Raw genomic sequence first — 19,572 nt, forward strand, 5'->3', positions numbered from 1 at the left:
ATATTTTTCGATCAACAATAAAACAAGATACCTATGCCAATACGATTAATTGAAAATTCAGTGCAGTATTTTCATTCAAAATCTGTAAGTAAACCTTACTATAAAAATAATTAAATTTCTTTGGAACTGAAAAATTCAAAACTTTGTGCTATCTATCAGTACTGTAAAAAGGGGTATCTTTGATAATGAGGGTAACTTTGATGGTAGAATATAATGATTAAATATACTCTCCGCACAATTTCCGAACTGGAAACATGGAAGAAATAGGATTTAGTTCTTACAAACATATTCCTTTAGAAAAATTGATTTTTATCCACACAGAAATTTTTTATTTGTTTCTACAGTGTTTAATGGTGCAAACATTATCACGCATACGGTACCACAGGACTTTAGAATGTTACAAACTAAAACATTTATGTTTTGTTAGAGACCCATAAATATATCATTTGTATATAAAACCCTATGAAGACGTAAGAATATATTATGGTTCATTTCTACAGCAGCATCTTTCACTCCGGCTGGGATCCGCTTCGACAATTTCATTAACTGGCAAATATTTCATCCGAGGATTGTCGGCGACATTTACTACCAAAACCATTTGCCAGAATTTTCACCCACCAGCCTCGACAGATCGGTTTCCATACGCAGTCCGTACATTTCAAGAGTCAAGGACCTTAAGGTGATTCCTTTTAGAGTCCACAAATGGTCAACACGTAGGCTATAAATTCACTTCCACCTCAAATTTTCAACTACACAAACCTCGGAAATTAGAGCCCCATTTCACCTGAAATTGCTACTGCATGTATGCTGCAGCGCAGCAAATGTGGAGTAACAGTTTCATTGTAGTACGTGTCTTGGAAGCTGATATTTGTGCGCTTAAAGTTTCGAAGAGATTACTGGAATAAGGATTTCACAGCGTAACACCTTAAATCCCTTCGGAATGTGTACAGGGTGATTCGGAGTAGCTGTCACCGATTTCTCTGTTATGGAATTCTCAATAGGTAAAATGATGGTATTTTTGTTTTAAAGTGTGTACAAATGTCAGCATTGGTAGTATTGGTAGTAGGATTAGAGGTTTCATTCGTTTTCGATTTCATGCTGCCCTGGACGTGAAAATGGAGGATGTAGTATCACAGACAAACAGACGTAACTCTTCATTGTGTATCTTCGTTCATGCATTTAACGGTTGATTTGAATATTATCAGTTCCGCGAACTACTCGCCGCAGCGCTGGCATCGCATCACTTTGACGTTTCTATACATTCTATAGAACTTTTATGCAATGTTGTTTACGAGTTAGCGAGCAAGCTTGTTTTCCGCGGGAATCCAGATAGATGTCGTTACTGATGTTATATGTTTTGAGATACTATGTTTTCAAGAACAAGTTTTACAAAGAGTTACGTATGTTTGTCTGTGGTAGTATACTGAAATATAGAGCTTTTTGACTTTTAATCGGCGCACACTAATGCACCATTTAAACTGAAGGAGTGTGAGCAAGAGGGAAACAGATTAGTGGGAAAACAAACCATACACTCAGCCCTGTTGGCTGGATAGAGAAATACGATTAAACGTCAAAAGGTCTATACTAATAACAAAAATGCATGCAAGCGTTCAATTGCTATGACCATTTTTTTAAAGTGCCAGTTATTCCAAATCACCCTGTAAAATACATGCTGCTTGTTGCTAGTGGCTCGCCTATGGAAAACACACAATAACATACTCGTATCCTCGTCACATAATTTAATTTGTGCGCCTCTTCGGCTTTTGGCCTACAGCTCGCATCGCATATTCGTGAACCAATTACAGAAGCAGACCACGCGCCGATGGCATCATCGGCTGTGTCAATATCGTATGGTAGGAATTGCTCGGAGGACACCACAGGCAGTCCACCCACGCCGGATGTCCAGTTGGAGAATTCGAAATGGTGCACGTAGAATAGAGTTTAAGCAGTCTTTAGGCTGTTGCAAGGTTTGAAATATTTACTCCACAGGCCTCAAAAGATTTTTTATTTGATTAGATAAACTTCCCGAAATGTTATCTCCCTTTCAAGTACTACACACTTAGAAATACCTAATCTTACACGTGACGGAATCCATCTTTGACATAAAGGATGAGACTTAAACAAACATGTCATGTAAAATTAAGTGTTGCGAGACTGAAAAGTTCGAAAGTACGTTTGATTGAGCTGAATTTTGCGTCTATTATGACTTCATTTTATGTCTAAATTGACGCTCGTATATGTCAGTCTCAGAGCACCTAAATTTACTTCAATTTATCTAAGAGCACCCGCACCAATGCGTTGCTAAAGCTATTTTAGCAACCTCCACCATAACGCAATAACCGGAACTGGGGGTTGCTATTCAAGTGCGGGAAACAACAATCTGCGTCTCGGTAAACAGCGGGTTGATAAATATAGCAGCTTGATAGCAACCGGCCCAAGCGTTGCTATATATCAGCAGTTCCATTTCAATGACGAATTTTTTTGATCGACCTTCTACGATTATGTTGAAACTTTGCACAGTTGTTTTTTATTGTCCAACATGCCATTTTACATATTTGGTTCCCTAGTTTTGTACACGACTAACACTTGAAAAGGGCTTATGCAAAAATGATACGCATCAATAGAAAAACATATTTTTTTTTTGTTAATTACTTTATTTGTACAGGCTCAATCGAATAAACTTTACAGAGCCAAGTTATCATTTTCTTTATACCCAACCGGTGGATGTAAGATTCGCTTACAATTATGTGGGATTCATCATCAGAGGATGTAAGTGGAGACCGCATGAACCGAGGATACGATATACCTAGCTGCGGCCCAATGCAAGAAAATTGGAGACCGAAAAATGTAGAGTGTATTAGTGAGGTAAAAAAAATAGGAAAAAGGTTGCCGACTGGACTCGAACAACGAACGTTGCGATTATCAGACTTGCGCTTTCTCCACTGCTCTCTCCATGCTTCTGAATAAGGATAGCCTAAAAGCAAACAAGAAGCGCTCATTTCCTCTCACACTCGACTTCGTATGCTTTTTCTGCTGGAGAGATTCGAGGCAAGGGTGTACGTCGTTCTACCATGTTATACATAAAAATCAAGGCAAATGCTTGCTTGTGTAGGTGAAAGCACAGACAGAACACGAAATAAAAAAGGCAAAAAACCATTACATCGCCTGCAAGGTCAACTTCTAACATTCACTGCGATGTTCATGAACAGAGGATGATAGGAAATGGAACTAACATTCATTGTAATAGATTTTTGGTTTGCGTGTATAAATGTCTTAAATCTAAAATTAAAGGATTTGAACCGATTACTCGCGGTCTTCTCGAGGTTAGTGGATGACAATTGTTTGGATCGGGAGAGGGTAAAGGAGATTTGGAATATGATTTATGATTCAAAAGTTTCACTATTTCTAAAACACATACTTAATCCTATCGACGTTATATCAACTCTGTAATTATACAATTATTACAGAAACAAATCTACAAAAAAAAACACACACACACACATACAAAATACAAACTAAACACAAGGTTAATCAAACTTACAATCTATGGTTAATATTCTTCAAGAAAACATGTATGAGTTGCATAAACTCCAGATCGCATCTAGCCAAAATATCCCGAACTGGAACATTAGGTTGTCTACCTCGAACCCGAAGGGAATCGTACAACTCAGATCTGACTCCACGGTGCTCAGCACATGACCAAATAATGTGATCTGCGTCCTGGTAACCTTGTCCACATTCACAGAGATTACTGTCCCCCAGCCCAACACGGAACAAGTGAGCGCTTAGTGAATAGTGATTGGACATGAGGCGAGACATCACACGAATGAAGTCTCGACCCACCTCCAAACCTTTGAACCAAGGACACTTCGACACCTTAGGGATAATTGAATATAACCATCGTCCCAAACTCCCTTCACTCCATTTATTTTGCCAGCTGGCGAGTGACTGTTGACGATAAATGAAGAAAAATTCGTCGTAGGCGATTTGTCGATCGTAAATATCGCCTTCCATAGCGCCCACCTTTGCAAGCGAGTCCGCCTTCTCATTGCCCGGAATCGAGCATTGAGATGGGACCCATGCAAAGGTGATGACAAAAGATCTTAAAGATAAAGCACTTAGAAGCTCTCGTATTTTCATGACAAAATACGAGGAGTGCTTTACCGGCCTCATAGAGCGAATAGCCTCGACAGAACTGAGACTATCCGTAAAAATAAAATAATGATTTGGTGCAAGTGAGGCGATCGTTTCTAGCGTATAATGTATTGCCGCCAGTTCAGCAACATATATGGAACAAGGAGCATGAACCATTCGAAAGGCGCTATGAAATTCGTTATAAATACCAAAACCAGCGGACGCCTCTATTAGTGATCCATCTGTGAAGAACGATCTTGCGGAATCAACTTGGCCAAACTTTGCAGCGAAAATTGACGGAGCAATCATGGAACTATGATGCTCTGGGATTCCGCGAATCTCCCGCGTCATGGATAAAACAAAATGAACTGAATTGTCGAAGTCGGAGAAGCAAACACGATAGGGATTATGCTGTGAAGGGCTGACATCCTGTGTTATGTACACGTATTACAATGACATAAAACGAGTTTGAGGGCTTAGCTCAAGAAGCTTCTCAAAGTTTGCAATCACCAGTGGGTTCATAATTTCACAACGGGTGAGGAGCCCGAGGGATAATTCCGAAAACCGATCAGAGAGTGGCAACATGCCCGCTAACACTTCAAGACTCATCGTATGAGTCGAGTGCATGCATCCTAACGCAATACGAAGACAACGATACTGGATCCGTTCCAGTTTGATGATGTGCGTTTTAGCCGCCGACTGGAAGCAAAAACTACCGTACTCTAAAACCGATAAAATCGTTGTCCGGTACAACGTCAGAAGATCTTGTGGATGGGCTCCCCACCACGTTCCGGTAATTGTTCGGAGAACAATTTCCGCTTCAGATACTCAATGTGGGATCTCCAGGTGCATTTTGAATCGAATCAGACCCCAAGATATTTGAAAGACATGGAATGAGTGATCGGCTTACCCAAAAGTTGAAGCTTCGGTTGTGCTGGGCTATGCTTCCTAGAAAAAAACGACCAACTCAGTTTTTTCCGTGGAGAATTCGATACCTAGCTGGATAGCCCAAGTAGACAAATTGTCTAAGGTATCCTGTAAGGGTCCTTGCAGGTCGGCCTCTCTGGGCCCTGTCATAGACACTACTCCGTCATCTGCAAGTTGTCTCAACGTGCAGTTGTCACTTAGACAATTGACAATTTCTCTGACGTAGAAATTTTACAGAAGGGGGCTTAAACATGAGCCCTGAGGGAGACCCATGTAACTAAATCGAGAAGCTGTAGAGTTTCCATGAGAAAAGCTCATATGTTTCTCTGACAGCAAATTGTACAAAAAGTTATTTATTAATGGAGAAAGGCCACAAGCGTGAAGTTTGTCTGAAAGGACTTCAACCGATACTGAATCAAAAGCCCCCTTCATATCCAAGAAGACAGAAGCCATTTGCTCTTTTTTAGCAAAAGCCAACTGAATTTCAGTGGAAGCAACGCGAGACAGTAGTTCCCTTGCCCCTACGGAACCAAATTGAGTATCTGAGAGTAGGTGTGTCAACTCAACCCATTTTTCCAGGCGAAAAAATATCATTTTCTCCAACAATTTTCGCATACACGATAACATCGCAATGGGACGATACGAGTTGTGATCTGACGCGGGTTTTCCAGGCTTTTTAATGGCTATAACTCTCACCCGCCTCCAATCATCCGGAACAATATTAAGCTGACCAAACAAGTTCAACATGCGCCTCTTAGCGACGTCTGGGAGGTTCTTCAACAAGTTGAACTTGATTCTATCAGCCCCCGGAGCCGAATTGCCACACGAAAGGAGCGCGAATGAGAGCTCCAGCATTGAAAAAGGCTGGCTGATCTCGTCTACCGAATTCGTCGTTTCGCGAGGAATCATCTGTGCCGGCACAGAATCAGGACTTATTTTTCGCGCGAACTTGAGAATCCAACTATCCGAGTACTCCTCACTCTCGTTGTTTGAAGACCGGTTACGCATCCTTCGCGCCGCATTCCAAAGCGTATTCAATCCACGAATTGCCGCCAGTATCCGCGTTTCTTGGCTTTGATGAGGCTCTTGAGTTCGCGTTCAAGAGCCGAGTACGCTTCGAAACCTACGGGTGTTCCACGTTTCCGGAAAAGCTTAAACGCGTCGGACTTTTTACAATAAACCTCAGTGCATTGCTGGTCCCACCAAGGGAGAAAAACATATATCTTTTTTTTTTTTTTTTTTTTTTTTTTTATAAAAGTACGTTTATTTGTCGTTTGTATGTTTAGTAAAAATTATTCACATAATTAATAAACCTCGACTTCAAAATTAAATTTTAATGCATCAATATCTATCCTGCCATTACTGTTATCAATGAAGGTGATATAAACAAATAACAATTTCAATATCCGTGTTCTGTTATACGCTGCAATCCCCTCCAGTGAGGGCCGAAGGAGATCATCGAAACGAAGAGAGCGTCGACTGCCAGTCACAACCAACAGCCTTTGTTGAAGTACATCGTAAGCAGCCCGTACTCTAGGGCAGCCAAAAAATTTGTGTTGAATGGTTTCAACGGTTTGCACAGCACAGTGTATGCATTGTTCACCATCCGCACGCCTTATCGTAAACAGCAGCCGTCGGTGAGAGATTTTTTGGTTTACCCACAAGTATAGATAGCTGCGCTGCGTAGGTAGCAGACCACGGGCAGCGATATTTTTCCACACTCGGGGCCAGTTGATCTCGGGGTTTGTTGTTTCCACTTTCGGTTTGTCGGTGCGTTCTACGAAGAAGCGATGGATGAGATCGGCGGAAGGGTGTTGGCGTATTTGGAAAGGGAAGTTTGAATAATTGTTTAGGATTAGCTTTAGGCAGGGAAGATCTGTAAGGGAATTTGGTTGTGGTGGATTTACTTGGATGAGAAGGGAATTGTAATAAGGAAGGGAAACGATCTCGTGTAAATGCCGATTGATGAGCAGCGCCTTGCATTTCATTGCTGGAAGATGTAGGTTGAGGCCACCATCCTCCCGTCTGCGTGCCAGCTGCTGCATGGGTACGGATGCACATATTCCACGGAAAAGATATTTCCGCATGTTGGTTGTCAGTTTCGCCACGTGTGCTGCCGTCGGGTGTAAATTTGCCGCCATATACCACATTTTCGACGACAGGAAGGTGTTCAAGAGTGTCACTTTCTGGTGTAACGACAAACTGCGCAGCGAGTGTAGCCATATTTGCCGAGCAAAGTTTGTCACGAGTGCGTCCCAGTTCAGCTTAACCATTAATCGAACTGGATTAGCGAAAACTACACCAAGAATTTTGATTGTGGTTTCAGTTCGAAGCCAGGGCACAGTCACAGGGTTATTGATTTGGCCGACGTCAATTGCCGTTGTTTTGGTTTCATTCAGGCGTGCTCCGGCTATTCGTTCAAAGCGCCTGAACAAATCTCGCATTGCATCCAACTGCTGGGCACCGGTTACGATAGCACTGATATCATCTGCGTATGCGACGATCAGATCTGTCCCACAAACTTGCTCCAAGCGCCGCAAGAGAGGGTGCAAATAAATCACAAATAAGTGCATCGAAAGAGGATCCCCTTGGCGCACCGATCGCTGTATCGGGAAGGAAGCAGAGAGGTGTCCATTGATCAGTAGGCGAGACGAGGAAGCCACTGCTATTTGGGAAAGTAAGTCCACAAATGCCGTGTTGAAGCCCAGACCTCGCATTGTTTTGAACAAAAAACTTTGGTCGACACGGTCAAACGCATGGTCGAGATCGAAAGAGACCAATTTCCCTCTCTGTCTGTTTGCTTTTAACTGTGCGATTCTGTCCTTCACTGCGAGTGTGGCTTGAAATATATTTCTTCCATAATTTGAGCACTTTTGAGAGTCAGTTAATACACCGTGGGTACGTAGCACATTTTCAAGCCGTTGCTTAAGGATTCGCGAAAGAATTTTATAGTCCACATTGACCAGGCTGATTGGCCTGTATGAGCGTGCACTTTCCCCAGTACCACGTTTTTTCACTAAAACAATCACCCCATCGACAAATTGCGCTGGAAAGTTTGATCTGATGGCATCATTCAAGACCAGATTCAGCTCACGGTGAATCACGTCGAATGTTCGCAAATAAAACTCTTTAGGTAGCCCGTCGGGGCCCGGTGATTTTTTGGATGCACTTGTCCGGATGGCAGAAAGGATTTCAGTCGTTGTTATTTCGTTCATGGTGGCTTCATTCACGGCATCTTGTTCGGGGATAGCTCTCCCACAGTGGAAAGGGCCGCATTCTTCTTCTTCATCTACGTTCCCACGAGCGTACAGGTTGGTGAAATATTGGACCATATGATCCCGAATAGCAGTTGAATCGTCGATTATCTCATCTCTCTCGTTCCTCAGACGCTCGATGGTGGTTCTTCGTCGGGTTCGCTCACCCAGTTGAAAGGTTGATAGAGGCTCACCAGCAACGTACGTCTCGTTTATCCGAACGAACATTTCGGAAAATCGCCGCTGATGTAAAAGCATTTCAGCCTTTATTCGGTTGATGGTGGTGAGCGTGGAACGGTTGTTTTGGTAGTTGTCGTACGCATTTCGCAGTAAATCGAAGAGACGCTGCTGTTCGTGGTTGAAACCGTCGTATGCGAGTTTCGATTTCCATCGGAAGAAAGATTTTATTTTCGGCTTTGCGCACGACAACCACCATTCCATCCACGACGGGTAATACCGGCGTTGACGAGTCCAGTATTGCCACCGTATTTGGAACTCGTCGATATTTTCTGCTGTTAGGAGATGGGGACGGAGAGACCAGAAACCACGACCGTGCGCTCTGTCGGGGAGAGGGAGGCAAATTCTCGCAGTGACGGCTTTGTGGTCCGAGAAGCAACACACATGGACAGCTGTCGATCTCAGCTGTTCTCGCAGACCAGCACTTACATACAGCCGATCGAGCCTGGACGAGGAGTTGTGTGAGATGTAGGTGTACTCCATCTCTCGTGGACGGAGCTGCAGCCACACATCATGCAAGTGTAATTGGGATACGGAGGCTTGAAGAGCGGGACTCATGTTTTGTCCCGTTGCATCGCATTGTCGAATCACGCAGTTGAAGTCGCCTCCAAAGATGATGTGATCGGTGCGATGACGAAGGTAATAGGCGATGGTGTTGTTGAAGAACCGCTCTCGTTCGGCACGAAGAGCGGAACCCGATGGGGCATACACATTGCAGAGCGTAGTGTTGTGTATCTGTAGGGCGAGCAATCTCCCGTCCAGGCTCTTTTCTACGTGCGAGAATTTGATATGTTCCTTGAGGGCAATCGCCGTTCCTCTCCTCGCGTGGTCGACATTGCAGACAACGTTGTAGCCGGGGAAAGCAAGTTGCTCGTTCTCAACCTCCTGCAGAAATACGATGTCGAGATCCATCGTGTGGACGAACGTGCGAAGGGCGTTTAGCTTGGTTGGGTTGGTTATCGTGTTGATATTGACAGTTCCGATGTTACAGCTGATGTACTCCATCATTGTTGCATGTCTTCATCGGAAATCTGTCCGTGTCCGTGTTCGGCAGTGGTAGTGGTGTTTTCTCCGGAGTGCCGCATCTTCTTACCCGGCGGTCGGCGAGAACTGCGTCGGCTGCTGTTTGAGAGCTGCGATGCTTGTGAGCTGTCCGTTTCGTTGCCATCGGTCCTGCGATTCAATACGATAGGGCCGATCGGGATGGAAATCGGCGATAGTTCAACGACAGCTTGCGCTGTGGTGGATTTTTGTTGCGCGGCAACGGGAGCAGCGGGGGGCAGCATCGTGCTCTTCTGCTGTGCAGCTACAGCGCGTGTCTCACTTGTTGCAGTGAGGTTTTGAGGCAGACCCGATGGGCCTGGTTTAACGATCGGCGGTTTTCGCAGATCCGATGGGTTCGGTGAAGGCTTGTGTGGAGGTTTGGTCGGTGTAGGCTTGGTCGGTGTTGGCTTGGTTGGTGTAGGTTTGGTCGGTGTTGGTTTGCCTTTCGTAACGTTCGCGTACGATTGGTCTGCTTCGAGCTTCTGTACCAGCAGTTTTTTGTTTTGCACACATGGAATGCCAATGTGTGCAAACTCACGGCAGTGCAAGCAGGTTTGCCGCTGCCCCTTGTACCCCACCGCAGTTTCTTCGCCCTGGATGGTTACGAGAGAAGGAATGTTCTTCGTTACCACCATGCGAGCCACACGAACACCGGTTTTGACACCGCCGAAATCGCTATAACGGTCGTCCCACAGTAAGTCACGAACACTGATAACCTCTCCGTAATCGGCGAGGAAAGCTGCGACCTGGTCGTTGGAGATGCCTTCGGGGAGCTCCAAGAACTTCACCTCCACCGCTCCGTCCTCCATCGTAATGCGTAGCTTGTACGACTTTCCATCAAACACGAACTCGTGCTTGCCATCGTGTTGTTCCACGATCTTCTCGGCTAGTTCGAGGCTGTTGACCTTCACGAAGGTACATCCCAACCGCCTGCTTGGCTGGAGTTGAAGTACATTTTCGCGCGAAAGACCGAGTTCTTTTCCGACGAACTTATGGATTTCGTCGTGAGTGAGAAGCTTCGGAAACTGCGAATAATCGACGCGAAACGTATTTTCGCGACGCGACATCGTGGCGCTTGAAGTCGCGGTGAACCCCGAACACAAAACTTATTGCGACGGTCGAGAAAAACTGACAAAAACGTACTATATAGTCCGTGATCGACTCCCGAAATTGCTCGTCCGAAAACATCGACTGATCGGCTCGGAAGTTGAGCGCTAACTGATATCTCGTGAACGATTTGTTTGATCGAGATGCTGTCTTCCGCGAAGTTGCGGACAAGTATTGTACCTTTTAAGAAAAACGGAACAGTTTGAGAACAATTTTGCTTTAATTTTATTTTCAGATATAGGAATAAATGAGTGAAATTTTTGCGTTCCTTGAATTGTTCTTGCTTCACAATATTGTTCATTAACCTCTGCCGCCATAGTTTTATATGCTTCTGATGTTACAAAACCAAATGATAAACTCTTCAACTCTTCCTCCTTTCGATTATTTGTCCAGTTATATAATTCTTTGGAATTTTTAATTTGTTGTTCACGTTCTCTAGCTAAACAGGCTCGTGTAGCCATGCGCTTTATCGTACCTCACACGGTCCTTTGCCATGGGATGTCGCGAAGAAATGCCATTCAGCTTCAATTTCATACATAGACTTGAACTTGCAGGGACTAGAAAAATTGGTACGGTTTTTGTACTATGAAGCAGCTCCGTCAGACATAAAATAAATCTTCTTCACTATTTTTCTCTGATCTGTACGTAAAAAAGTAATCATTTAGGAAATAAACAGGTTAACAGTTACTGCATCATGTGTTAACTCTTCTGAGATAATGAAACTAAAATGAAGCAATTGTGAGTTTTCTTTATAGTATACTAGCTGAGAGTGCCCGGCCTTGCTCGGGATTCAATATTAGCTTGAGTTTATGCGCCAATTAAAAAAAGCATGCTATATTGTACGTAGCCCACTCCCCTTTATCTAAGGGGCTACCCCCTATGACCTCCACATGCCAGATTTGGTTCCATTTGCTTGATTAGTTCTCGAGTTATGCAGAAATTTCTGTTTCATTTGTATGGGAGCCCCTCTTTACAGAGGAGGGAGGGGTCTCGAACCATCATAAGAACCTTTCCCTGCCCCAAAAACCCCTGCATACAAATTTTCACGCCGATCTGTTCAGTAGCTTCCGAGTCTATAAGGGTCAGACAGACAGACAGACAGACAGACAGACAGACAGAAATTCATTTTTATATATATAGATAACAAATGGATGGATAGTAGCTTGTTGTACATTCCAATGATGAGATTGTACTTCATCCTGCAGTACAAAGGAGTAATTTTCAGAAAAATCACAAATGACTAAAAATTTCCATACTTGCAAATTGTTTTTCGTTGTTTTTAAGAATTTAGATTGTTCTGTTTTAATGAAATCGTGCGGTATCAATTTGAGTAATTTTTCACAAAAATATGAAACAAAATCTTCAATAATTTGTATATCACATCTATCAGTAGTTACCCACTGTTCGAATGACAGTTGATCAATATTTTTTTCTTCTAATTGCTGTGTTAAAAAATCTTCAATTGATGAAATGTCTGGACAATCCTCACAACATCTAAGATAGCAATATGCTGTTTTTCTTTCACAAATTAAACTATCAGTCAAGGACTTTAAGTCATACAAAATATTGTACTTTTTTAAACTATGTGTTATAAGATAAAAAATTTCATGATTTGTACAAACGCAAAAATTCTGCGATCCTGAATTGGTTAAAAGTTTGCAGTATTTAGGGCGAAGTTTCACAAATGAAGAAATTCCTATTATTACCTCACTATTAATTTCCTTAAATATTTTGTATGCTTCTTTAACTGTCGTCATGAATAACCTGTTCAGTATTGCTTTCCGTTTTCCATCGTTTTTCACTGACACGTAGTCTCTATGGCCAGGCATCACCCGACTTGTTTCATCGTCCTCAAAAAAATGAACAACAAGTTCCTTTGTTGCATCATTTAAGCCATGGCCCGATCTTCGGTGAACTGCTGAATGTGCTCCATCAGTTTCAAATAGTTCTTTAGCTGCTGTTGCGAAGTACCTTGTGGTGTTAAATTCATCCATGACTTGGGCAACACAGTTAAAATCTGTAGTTTTTCACTCCTTGTGGTATCGTGCCTGCCAAATTTTTCTTTCAATTGAAGAATTATTTCTTCAAAATCCTGTGTTGCACTTGTTTGGTCCTCCTGCGGTCCTAGTTGAAAAATATGCTTCCTCACTCCTTGGTTGATTTCCTTAATTTTATGTTCAGGATAGTAAACGTTGGTGGACTCCTTTGCATCAATCGGTGAAACTTGAATCCCAGCAATTCCTCGGTTGAATATTTCGATGTTAACAGATCGCGAAAATTCATCATCATTTGTTGCAGTTGTGGCCACTGATATTGTTGATGGTATCGTTGACAGGCTGGGTACTTCAGGCAAAACCCTTCCAACAACAGTTTCCGAGCTTTTAAGAGATGAACTAGCCTATGGCTAAAAATCTCTCAAATAAAGAATAAAAAAAACAGTTTCCGAGTTTTCAGCGATGATTTGTTTTTCACCTCGACGGCAAGATCCGTCGATGCGTAAATTGGAATTCATTGTATCTCCGGAATATCCAATCGTGCTCAAATTCTGTCTGGTATTTTCTGAAAGAATTCCCAGATCCTTTTTTATACACCTTACATCATCATTTTTTATCGATATAATACATTGTGTCATAACAAATCGGTTATCCATATCTTTGTACTGGTAAACGCTGAAATGCAGCTGATTTATGAAGTTGATCGCCTCTTGCTCTTTTCTTAACAATTGGTGGCCGAAAAAGGCCGATGATAGTGTTGGCTTGAGCGGACGGGGTACAACGTAGGGGAGAATGGTGTATACATACTGCCTATAATCGCATATAAGTCCCATATGGATAAAGTAGGCATTTATAAAATAGCCGCTGACTTGCTCCTTCTTGCTGTTTGCCACGCCATCCGAAGCGGAAATGAATGGGGGCGTGACAACAGCGCTGTTTTATATTTTTTTCGGTTCAAGCAGAACGATGCTCTAAATGTAAACAACTTGGTCATACATCGGACTACTGCTCGAACAAACCACGCTGCGATCAGTGTGGCGAGCAACATCAAGAGGGCCCTTGCGGTGCTCCTCCAAAATGCGTGTACTGCAAGGAAAGCCTGCATACCCTGACTGACTGCCCGAGGTATAAACAGCAGGGAGACAAAATTAAGCGGTCTCTGCAAGCTCGCTCCAAGAGAACAATAGCAGAACTCTTGAAGAATACCGCTTCATCTTCTCAGACCACACCAAAAAACAGTAACACGTTTTCCATTTTGCCAGTTGATGATCTAGACTCTGACTCAGAGGGCGGTGAGGGTAGTCCGTTTGTCTTTAAAGGCAATACGAGAAAACGAGCAAAAAAACACCTCGTAAGGCCACTCGTACGGACCACCCTTCCACCACCCAACGGAAATGCACCGAAACCCATTCCACCGGGTTTTAAACCTTGTAATTATGACAAGAACTTTCCGTCACTTCCAGGATCATCTAAAACCCCAGATGTCCCATTTTTTCGGCCAGAAAAGCAGCTGAATAATCAGCAAGAACATGCCCCCATGTTCACGCTTTCTGGTATTGTGGATAGCTTCTTCAGTATATTCAATATCTCTGACTCAACGAGGAGCATTATTAATTTAGTGCTGCCAATGGTGAAAAATCTTTTGAAGCAACTAGCTTCTAGGTGGTCCTTCCTTGCATCGATCATATCCTTTGATGGATAATTCTCCGAATGAGGTCGGGGATATGATCTCTGTTCTTCAGTGGAACTGTAGAAGTCTTATGCCAAAACTTGACACATTTAAATTTTTAGTTAACAATTCACTTTCTGATGCATTTGCCCTTTGTGAAACATGGCTCTCTTCAGACATTGATCTTGCTTTCCACGATTTCAACATTATTCGCCTTGATCGGGCAAATTCGTATGGAGGGGTGCTTCTGGGGACCATTCCTTCTACATAATCGATCTGCCTTCGGTGACAGGCATTGCAGTTGTTGCATGTCAGGTTAACATTCGAGGTAAATGCCTCAGTATTGCCTCAGTATATCTTCCGCCGCGAACTGCGATTTCTCGTCAAAGTTTCTCGGATATCTGCACGGCTATGCCGGAGCCACGGTTGATCTTGGGAGATTTTAACTCTCACGGTACAGGCTGGGGGGAACTGTACGACGACAACCGCTCAACCTTGATATACGACATGTGCGACTTCTTTAAAATGACAATTCTGAACACCGGGGAAGCAACACGAGTAGCCAAACCTCCAGCAAAAATAAACAGATTACACCTCTCACTTTGTTCGAGTTCACTATCGCTGGATTGCTCGTGGAAAGTAATTCAAGATCCCTACGGTAGTGACAATTTGCCAATCAAAATTTCTATTACCAATGGTTCATCTTCTACTCGTTCGGTCGACATCGCGTACGATCTTACGAAAAACATTGACTGGCGAAAATTCGCGACCGCGGTTCTTGATGCCAGTCAATCGATTGACGTACTTCCTCCGCTGGACGAGTACTCCTTTCTCGTGCGTCTCATCATCGATTCTGCGCTGCGAGCACAGACGAAACGGGTGTTTCCGTCCGCAAGCGACCTCCCACCCCGTGGTGGGATAAGGATTGCACCGACGCGAACAGCGAGAAGTCCGCCGCGTTTAAACGCTTCCGCAAACACGGCAAGGTCGGGGATTTCGAGCGGTACACTGACCTCGAGAAAACTTTTAAGGACTTAATCAAAGCAAAAAAACGCGGTTACTGGCGTCGGTTCGTCGATGGTTTGTCGCGAGAGACTTCCATGAGAACACTCTGGAATGTCGGCAGGAGAATGCGAAACGCGTCATCACCGATTAACGAAGACAAGGTGTACTCGGACAGTTGGATATTCAGCTTCGCGCGGAAAGTTTGCCCGGATTCGGTGTCGGTTCAAGTTCAAACCAACGTTGGTGATCGTCCGTCGGGTAGTAACGAAATAGATTCCCCGTTTTCGATGGTGGAATTCTCATTTGCTCTCCTTTCATGTAACAATTCAGCTCCAGGAATCGATAGAATCAAGTTCAACTTGCTTAAAAATCTCCCAGATGTCGCGAAGAGACGCTTGTTGAACTTATTCAATCAATTTCTGGAGCACAACATTGTTCCGGATGACTGGAGGCAAGTAAGAGTTATCGCCATTCGAAAACCCGGTAAACCCGCGTCGGATTATAACTCGTACCGTCCCATCGCGATGCTGTCCTGTATATGGAAATTGTTGGAGAAAATGATTCTTTTTCGTTTAGACAAATGGGTCGAGTCGAATGGTTTACTTTCAGATACGCAATTTGGATTTCGGAGAGGCAAAGGAACGAGCGACAGTCTTGCGTTGCTTTCAATTGAAATTCAACTGGCCTATGCGCAAAAACAGCAAATGGGTTCAGTTTTTTTGGACATTAAGGGGGCTTTTGATTCTGTTTGTATCGATGTCCTTTCGGATAAACTCCACGATAGTGGGCTTTCACCAATTATGAACAACTATTTGAGGAACTTGTTGTCTGAGAAATATATGAGCTTTTCTCATGGAAACTCGACAACTTCACGAATTAGTTACATGGGTCTCCCCCAGGGTTCATGTTTAAGCCCCCTTCTTTATAATGTTTATGTAAAAGACATTGATGGTTGTCTTGATGAAAATTGCTCGCTAAGGCAGCTTGCAGATGACGGGGTTGTGTCCGTTATAGGGCCAAGTGCACCGGACCTGCAAGGACCATTGCAAGATACCTTAGACAATTTGTCTACTTGGGCTATGAAGCTGGGTATCGAATTCTCTCCGGAGAAAACTGAGTTGGTTGTTTTTTCTAGGAAGCATCATCCTGCACAGTTACAGCTTCAACTAAAGGGTAGAACAATCACTCAAAGTATATCTTTCAAGTATTTAGGTGTCTGGTTCGATTCCAAAAGCACGTGGGGAAAACATATTGCGTATGTGAAACAAAAATGCCAACAAAGAATCAATTTTCTTCGTACAATTACTGGAACTTGGTGGGGAGTACACCCGGAAGATCTGATCAGGTTGTATCGAACAACCATCTTGTCGGTTCTAGAGTACGGTAGCTTCTGTTTTCAATCCGCGACGAAAACACATATCCTGAAGCTGCAACGGGTTCAATACCGTTGCCTCCGAATCGCGCTTGGCTGTATGCACTCGACGCATACGATGAGCCTCGAAGTACTCGCGGGTGTTCTCCCACTGACAGATCGTTTCGCGGAGCTGTCCTTCCGGTTTCTTATCCGTTGTGAAGTAATGAACCCATTGGTAATAGAAAACTTTGAGAAGCTGCTCGCCAGAAATCCAGAAACAAGATTCATGAGTCTCTTTTACGAGTACATGACGCTGGAGATTGGCCCTTCTTCATTCAATTCCTCTCGTGTTTGCCTCGAAGACTTTTATAGTTCCTCTGTAAATTTTGATCTGACCATGTTGCAAGAAATCCGTGGAATACCAGATCACCATCGATCGATGGTTGTTCCCTTAATTTTTGCAAACAAGTACCACCATGTTAGTAACAATAAGAGTTTTTTCACAGATGGGTCAACTATAAACGCTGCCACTGGATTTGGAGTATTCAACGAATTTCATAGCGCCTCATATCAACTGCAAAAACCCTGTTCCGTATACGTTGCGGAACTAGCAGCCATATTTTACGCAGTAGAGCAAATTGCCTTACTACCATCTGATCACTATTTTATTTTTACTGATAGCCTTAGCTCGTTGGAGGCTATTCGATCAATGAGGCCGATGAAGCACTCCTCGTATTTCCTGACCGAAATCCAAGCTAAATTGAATACTTTATCTAACTGCTCCTAAACTATCACCTTAGTTTGGGTCCCATCTCATTGCTCAATTCCGGGTAATGAGAAAGCAGACTCGCTAGCTAAGGTGGGCGCTATGGAAGGCGATATTTTTGATCGGCAAATCGCCTTTGCGGAATTTTTTTCAATTACCCGTCAGCACGTCCTCACCAACTGGCAACAAAAATGGAATGAGAGTGATCTCGGAAGATGGTTACTATTCTCCCACAGGTATCGAACAAGCCATGGTTCAAAGGATTGGACATGAGCCGTGACTTTATACGTGTCATGTCAAGGCTCATGTCTAATCACTACTCGTTAGACTCGCATTTCTTCCGAATCGGGCTCGCAGGCAGCAATTTGTGCGCTTGTGGTAGTGGCTATCACGATATCGACCACGTGCTTTGGTCATGCACCCTCCATTGTGTTGCTAGATCCGAGTTATCCGCATCCCTCAGGGCCCGAGGAAAATAACCTATGCGGCCCGTTAGAGACATCTTGGCGAGCCGAGATCTCGAATATTTTAATTTAATTTATGTGTTTTTAAAACGGATCGATCTGAGGATTTAGTAGTTAGTGTCATCCTGTGTTCCCCCAAGTTGTTAGCTGCCCATCAGTGTACCCCCATGTTTGTCTTTTTCATCAGTTGGTCGCATAGTTCGAGATAAAAAGCACATTGCTCTCCAAACCTTGTGTTCTCAATCCCTACCCTGCCATCCATTTGTTAAAATTTGTTACCCCTAACCTCGAGATAGCCGCGAGTAATTGGCCCCCGCTTTACTAACGTTAGTTTTAAGAAACTTTGTAATCTAAACAATGAATATCGGCTCCGCAAAGCTACGGCAAATGAGCCTGGAAAAATAAACGCATTATGAAAAAAAAAGCAGAACGATGTGCAACCAAGTGGTACTTGATTTTGATGACTGTTTTTACGAAAACGTTTATTTCACGAAAACGGTGATAAAATTATCACTTTTTATTTGAAATTTTTTCAAACGTTTTTTATTTCAGTAAAATTGGAAAAAAAAATATTTCAGTAGATTTGTAGAGTTATTTCCTATCGATTGGTGTATTTGGATTTTAGTTTTATTTATAAATGACAAAGTTGCAAGCATGAAAAACCTAACATCATTTCGTGTCGGTCGCAATTTTAGATTTTCGATTTACCCCCTGTACCTTCCCGTAAGACGTAGGCACGTACTCCATTAAGAAATTTTCTGAGCTTAGTTAGTCTAACTAGCTAGTTAGTTACTTAGTTAGTTAGTTAGTTAGTTAGTTAGTTAGTTAGTTAGTTAGTTAGTTAGTTAGTTAGTTAGTTAGTTAGTTAGTTAGTTAGTTAGTTAGTTAGTTAGTTAGTTAGTTAGTTAGTTAGTTAGTTAGTTAGTTAGTTAGTTAGTTAGTTAGTTAGTTAGTTAGTTAGTTAGTTAGTTAGTTAGTTAGTTAGTTAGTTAGTTAGTTAGTTAGTTAGTTAGTTAGTTAGTTAGTTAGTTAGTTAGTTAGTTAGTTAGTTAGTTAGTTAGTTAGTTAGTTAGTTAGTTAGTTAGTTAGTTAGTTAGTTAGTTAGTTAGTTAGTTAGTTAGTTAGTTAGTTAGTTAGTTAGTTAGTTAGTTAGTTAGTTAGTTAGTTAGTTAGTTAGTTAGTTAGTTAGTTAGTTAGTTAGTTAGTTAGTTAGTTAGTTAGTTAGTTAGTTAGTTAGTTAGTTAGTTAGTTAGTTAGTTAGTTAGTTAGTTAGTTAGTTAGTTAGTTAGTTAGTTAGTTAGTTAGTTAGTTAGTTAGTTAGTTAGTTAGTTAGTTAGTTAGTTAGTTAGTTAGTTAGTTAGTTAGTTAGTTAGTTAGTTAGTTAGTTAGTTAGTTAGTTAGTTAGTTAGTTAGTTAGTTAGTTAGTTAGTTAGTTAGTTAGTTAGTTAGTTAGTTAGTTAGTTAGTTAGTTAGTTAGTTAGTTAGTTAGTTAGTTAGTTAGTTAGTTAGTTAGTTAGTTAGTTAGTTAGTTAGTTAGTTAGTTAGTTAGTTAGTTAGTTAGTTAGTTAGTTAGTTAGTTAGTTAGTTAGTTAGTTAGTTAGTTAGTTAGTTAGTTAG

This window comes from Ochlerotatus camptorhynchus, unplaced genomic scaffold, assembly GCF_037179485.1.
Source record: "Ochlerotatus camptorhynchus isolate MF236.1 unplaced genomic scaffold, CSIRO-AGI_Acam_v1.1 ptg000314l, whole genome shotgun sequence".
NCBI classification, from domain to species: Eukaryota; Metazoa; Arthropoda; class Insecta; order Diptera; family Culicidae; genus Ochlerotatus; species Ochlerotatus camptorhynchus.